This window comes from Chaetodon auriga, chromosome 15 (assembly GCF_051107435.1).
Source record: "Chaetodon auriga isolate fChaAug3 chromosome 15, fChaAug3.hap1, whole genome shotgun sequence".
NCBI classification, from domain to species: domain Eukaryota; kingdom Metazoa; phylum Chordata; class Actinopteri; order Chaetodontiformes; family Chaetodontidae; genus Chaetodon; species Chaetodon auriga.
The window spans coordinates 17,532,159-17,538,625 of NC_135088.1; positions in this window are offsets into that span (position 1 = coordinate 17,532,159).

Here is a 6,467-nt window from a genome sequence, read left to right on the forward strand (position 1 = left end):
AATCCCCCTCCATTATGCCACCGTGTGGAATCTGAGGCCTGCCTCTTGCATGCAGAAATAATATTTCCAATGTCCATGACCCATGGGTGAGTTACTCATTAACTTAGAGCAGCACATATCATCCTCCGTTTCATTCTTTATTCGGCCCTGTTCAGATCAGTCTGTGGTAATTAGGTTTTAATCGTGAGAATTACTCGGTGTGTGAGACAGATGCATGTTCTTTTCCCTGTATACAACTGCTCCTGATTTCCACTTGCTGCAAGTCAGGCTTTTTTTTTTTTTAACCACAATACATGTCTGAAACGCTTCGCCTTTAAGCCGTGCCAATCGTGCTGGGTTTTCTAAATGAATGCAGGACTCAGTATATTCATTATTGTTTCACATTTTGTGTTGTCCAGCCGTGTTGGGAAAGTAAATCAGTCAGTTGCTCAGTTTATAATAGTATTTTTGTCCCCATTCCCAACTTATTGACATCCCATTAGCATAACAATGCTCGTCTTTTTTTTTTTTTTTTGTTAGCCTTAAAACAAGTTTTGTTTGTGTTCAGAATTATATTTCCTTCCAGTTCCCGTCATCATTTCCGGGTTTAAACAAAACATATTGTTAGTGTGTGTATACTGACTACATAGCGCGCTGCATATAACTGTGTGTGTCTGCTGTCAGGTGCTGAGCAGAGTGTGCAGCTGGTTTTTGAACTTTATTGCTGAAAACAGCTGCCTGCTGCTGCTGTAGAGCATGGAGAATGAGCTGAAAGAGTAAAGCTTTGAAGCTCCAGATTCAGGTGATAATCCTCTGCGGGTTCATCACTACAGGCGACCCCTTTCACATCGTCATTTGATACATTTTTATTCTAAAAATGTACATTATTATGAAATCAGTACACTCAATATATACAAAATGTGCAACCCGTAGTCAGATCAGCTTCCATTCATCACGTGGAACGGACTCAATTTTTGCATTCCCGTCTCGGATTACAACCATCTGACCTGAAAATAATATTAAAGGTTCAACTTTTCTGAAGTTATTCTCCATCAATAAACTCTTCCACTTCCTCTTTGTAAGCAGAGCGCTACCTGTTCTCATAGGCTTCATCTTCACTGTTGCCTGAGGTAAAATCTCAGCAGGTAAAGCTTTAGGATTACACTTGCCTTTCTCAGAGTAGCTAAAGATTGCTTGATGAATGAAAATAAAGCCTGCCGCCACCCCAGCGGGTTCAACTATCACCTCCCTAACCCCCTCCACTCTCTCCTGTGCGATCCCCTTCACCACTGGCAGCTACTGCTGCAATGACTGATAGAGCTGCTCATGTGGAGCGATACTTTTTCATTCATTGTACTTGCTCTGTGTCTTCACAAGCATCCTAAAGACCCTTAAACTTTTTCTTACCTTTGCATGCAAAACTTATACTTCCACATCTGTCTGTCACAATCTGGGGAAACACACTTCATGGCGTATATTATTATGCCCAGCAAACTCTGGCACCTTCTGGATCGAAAAAATTTGATTGGCGTTAAGTCAAAATATTGCACCCCAGTTGTAAGGTGATTATTAAAGAAGGAGCAGCTTGATGGAGCTGACGCCCAGCTGTGCATAGTTGCAGTCCCTCAGCCTGGACCGAACACCATGGAGTAAATTGCTCAATTATTTATCAACTAAAAATAATTGTCTGTCACTTAGCATTAGGGGCTGTTTAATTCAGTCTAATGATAACCATTTCTAAGGCTCTTAACTATGTCACACACAAAAAAAACAGCCTCTAAACTACCAAGTATTTCATCTGTTTTGTTTCAAGTCACTGGATTCATGTAAAAGACAAGTTTAATTATACAGTCTGATGCAACAGTAACGTTCAGTCTGATTAATGCAAGCCAGGGATGATCTCTGCTGTTCAATCCTCAATCTCTTTTTCCCTGCCCCACAATCTTCATCCCTCATTTCTATGAAGTGAATGAAAACCGAAATAGGCCTATGTCAGATTAGGATGACCTTTCATTTCATGGATTAGGAGTGGAAATGAAATGTTTGGGTTCAAATAATGACTCCCGATTTACGAACTAATCTAGCTAGAGCCGAATCTCATCATCCCGACCGAAAATGTTCTGGGTAAACACAAACAGTGTGCAGAAATGTCGAAATCAAAGTGTGTTTGCGCGTGTGTGTGTGTGTGTGTGTGTGTGTGTGTGTGTGCAGTGTACACAAATGTATGGTAATACTGCAGTTTTTTTTTTTATTATGATGTATTCATGCATATATGAAGAGGATCCACCGAGAATCAAAGCTAAGCAGCAGGAATGCAGAAACAAGTTTTATGCCAGCAAAATGAGGCCACATAAGTGGGTTTTGAGATTGGCTGTGTATTCAATATAAATATTGATTTTGTGTTTCTGGAGGTCTCTCAAGTGTTCCATCAGTTTTTTTTTTTTGGCATTTCACTACACGTACTGCAGATTAGAAGAGTAAATCATCCAGAATAGCACATTTAGAGTTCAGAACGCATTATTGTATATCGTGTATTGAGACACCTAACCATGGTTAAATGAACAAACACAGAAAAAACTACCAAAACTACACTGACTGCATGTGCGTGCTTCTGGTCGGTGTTTACACACAGGGTGTTCCTGACTTTGGGGTGAGAATGATGTAGAACTGCAGCGTGGATGGTGGAGAGAAGTGGTAGGTAAAAGCTGCCATGTCCTTGGGGTTATCAGATGGGCACCTCCCATCACAGATGTTCTGCTGAATTAGGATCATAACACCTCTAGAAGGCTCAAAACTAACTTCTGGCACTGAAACAACCCCTCCTGCTCTCAACGCTGAGCAGTTTCTGTGTGTTTTTACTGTTGTTTTACATATTTGTCCACGAACATGAGTCAGATAATCTCATTGCTGTGCTTCCTGTGTCTTTTCTTTTCAGTTTAAAGGTTATGTTACACAATGAGGGCAGCTTAGTTTATCTCAGTCCCTCTCGAATGTGGCGACAGACACCTTCTCTAGTGCTGAGGGTTTCGTGCTTTGCACTCATTAGCCTAGCATTAACAGTTTTTAAACAAAGGCTTTCATGGCGTACATGCCAAATCCATGACAAGATTCTGTGGCTTAGTGAGTCAGAGAAACAGCAAGTAGGCACAAACAAACTCCACCTCCTCACACTGAAGATCAGTCAGGAAGAGCAATTTAAAAAGTGTTTTTCTCCTCATAGCCAAACCCCTCCGAAAACAAAGAATATTAAACAAATTTGGCAATGAATAGATGGTTGTACAAATGTTGAGGTATCTCAACAACTGGATGGATTGCCAAAATATTTGATGTAGATATTCATTGTGCACAGATGATGAATTCCAGTTTTCCCGTCCACATGCTGAAGTGTTCTTTGCCACTGCAAGACACTGAACCCCAAATTGCTCCCGATGGTCAGTCCATGGTAGCTTGCTAATATTTATGAGCGTGTGTGTGTGTGTGTGTGTGTGTGTGTGTGTGTGTGTGTGTGTGTGTGTGTGTGTTTTTGGGGGGGTGAATGAGGAAAAGGGCTTTGGATAGAAGTGCTGTACAAATGCAGCAATTTACCTTGATGTCTTCCAGGATGAACAGTAATACCTTTGGTGATACTCTAACTTTTTATCAGGCTAAAATATAGTTTATGACAAAACATCTACAAAACTAATGACATTCCCATCAACCTCAGCTGTGCTTTTGGTTTAGTAGCAAACATTAGAATGCTAACACGCTAAACTGAAATGGACAACATGGTTGACATGATATCTGCTTAGCATCAGCATGTTAGCATTATCACTGTAAGCATGTTAGCAAACTAATGTTTTAGATTTAAAGTGCAGCCTGTCAGAGCCACGAGTGTGGATGCGGACTCTTCACTGTCTCTGCTTTGCTGCTTGAATTCTGTGGGCTTTGAGCTGTCTGGACTGAGTGTGACAATAACATGTGACATTGTGCAAATGAATGAAAGTATTTTCACTTCTGTGCAGGCAAAATGCATTGCAAGAGAGCTCTGACTGTGCTTCTGGAAAACAAAGCCTTTGCAGGTGTTTTCTCCCATCAAGAAGTACCAGAATTTAGCTACATTTAGCCGTAACATGAGGATAGTTAAACTAAGCTAACATTATCTGAACCATCCTGCAGTCTGATGCAGTCTTCTGTTGCTGCAGGGTTCTTTTTGCACCCCTGTGCTCTGTGCAAAGTGTACAGCTCATCTGTGTCATTGATACTGCTGGCATGGCCTTCTGTTTATGGTCACTATAGACTGTATTTCCAGCTGTCTATCTCATCTGTCACACATATCAGGTGGCCACAGCAGCGATTGAACAAATCCACTTAAAGCCTTCCATACTCGTGTAATTATTTCTAGCCCTGCTTTTGATGTCCCTGGGGTTGAGTTGGAGGAACGTGAGGCTAGGTGAAAGCAGGTTTGTCATTATTTAGTTTTTAACCTTTATGTACTGTGGAGTAGTTTCACTGAGAGCAGCGCTCGCTTTTTCAGGAACACCCTGAACACACACACACACACACAGTTCAGCGCACTCACGCCTGGAGGCTGCCCAGTGTCGCCAGTCTGATCTGCTGGCCACTGAGCAGCCTTATTGGAGCAGCTGGGGGTTAAGACTTTGCTCAAGGGCACCTCGCAGGTTGTAATGCTCGAGGGGCAAACGCTGTTGTTTCATTTCCCTCACCAATGCCGCTGATTAATCTACACTACAGGGCTAAATGTGTTATTAATACTTGTCCCTTCAGCGAGTGCGCTGTGTTCATAAGTCGCACCAGTTAGTTTATTTACTGTATTTTGGCTACACAGTTACCACAGCCCCGAAGTCTGCTTTATTTTTTTCCCTAATAATTAAATATATATTGAGAGCTTTATATAAAAGCATTAGTGGTTGTGAGGCTTAGCGCAGTGGGCATTTTCAGTCAGATTACAGTTGGCGACAGTGTGTTCACAGGGAGACTGCACATGCAGGATTATAGTACGGCAGAGTGCTGTAAAGCTCATGAACTTTCATGAAACAAACATGACCTTTACAGATGTGGAGAACTACGAGGGTGAGGTGTCAAGAGGAAGAGATAAACCGAAGAGGAATACGGATGTGGGAAGATAATCATCTGGAGGATGTCACATGACTAATTTATTCAATTAGGCTGACACCACCACCCCTCTCGGGTGTCTAAATAAACATGTTATTTCATTATAAGATAAGATAAGATAAGATAAGACTGTATTGATCCCACACTGGGGAAATTAAGTCATTACAGCCAGTAAGTATTACAAAAAGAAAAAAAAAAAAAAAAAAAATGGCACAGAAGGGTCAAGATAAAATGATTTTAATTAAAGTTAATTTTTAATAATTAAGATTTACACAGATCCACTTAACTGTTGAGAAAAATAATAAAAGAATCTGTAACTTAAACTGGCTATAATCAATATTTTAATGCTTAGTAAGAGTTGGTAGAGACCAAAAACATGTTTTGTTCCCAACAGCAACAAGCAAACATTTTGAATTCACTACAGCTCTGATTCCTGTTTCTGACTGGTTCCTTCTCCATAGCAATGGCTGCTGAGGATCATGGGTATTACAGCGCTTAAAGGACAAAACCCGATTCTCAGACACCAAGTTGAAATAATTCAAACTAATGTGCATAACAGAATCCTATAGAGTCAATAAGTTATCCAATACCCTAATTCAGTGTTCAGCGACATTGCAGATATCATTGAAATGAAAACCTGGAATGAAACGTTCCTCCCACCTTTCTCATATGGAAAACCAATATGCCCCTAAAGCATACTGTAAGCACGTTAAACACACGTGTGGGCAGTCAAATATGACATTTCCAGCCCTTTGTCTTGGGTGTGGATAATGAAACTGTTGGGTAGCAGCGTACTGTAGATGACCTGACATCAATCGTACTTCCTTTTTCATGCCAAACAGTTGTCCACTTAAAGGACTGTGATATCATGAGAGGGCTGGAAGCAGCGGCAGCTAACTATCTGTTTCTCTTCACCCCTAGCAAGTCTTCAATGCAGGGGTCACTTCAATCAAACCAGTCTTAATTGCATCTCTTGGTGAATCCCAGAGACTCCTCTGCAGCATGCTAGATAGCTGAGCCGAGAGTTCCACATTTCACTGCTACCCTTCATAAGAGAGTACTCTTTGATGTTGTAGAGCTCCGCTGCAAGACAGCCTTTGAACCAGTGGGAAACTGCAGTGGATTAATGGATATTGCAGTCAAGTCTCTTGCTGGGGGCTTGCTTGTGCTATTGTGAGCAGACCATGCAGATCTTTGTTATTATCAACTTAACACAAGCCATGCCCTGCATATGGCCCAGTCACGGGCAGCACCACGGGCTCTTACGTTTGTTTTTCAGATGTTAAAGAACGGTTGTTGTGACACAGCCATGCTCAGGGCAGCTGGGAACAGGAAGACATTGTTATCCATGTTTCAGACTCCATGACAGTATTTAT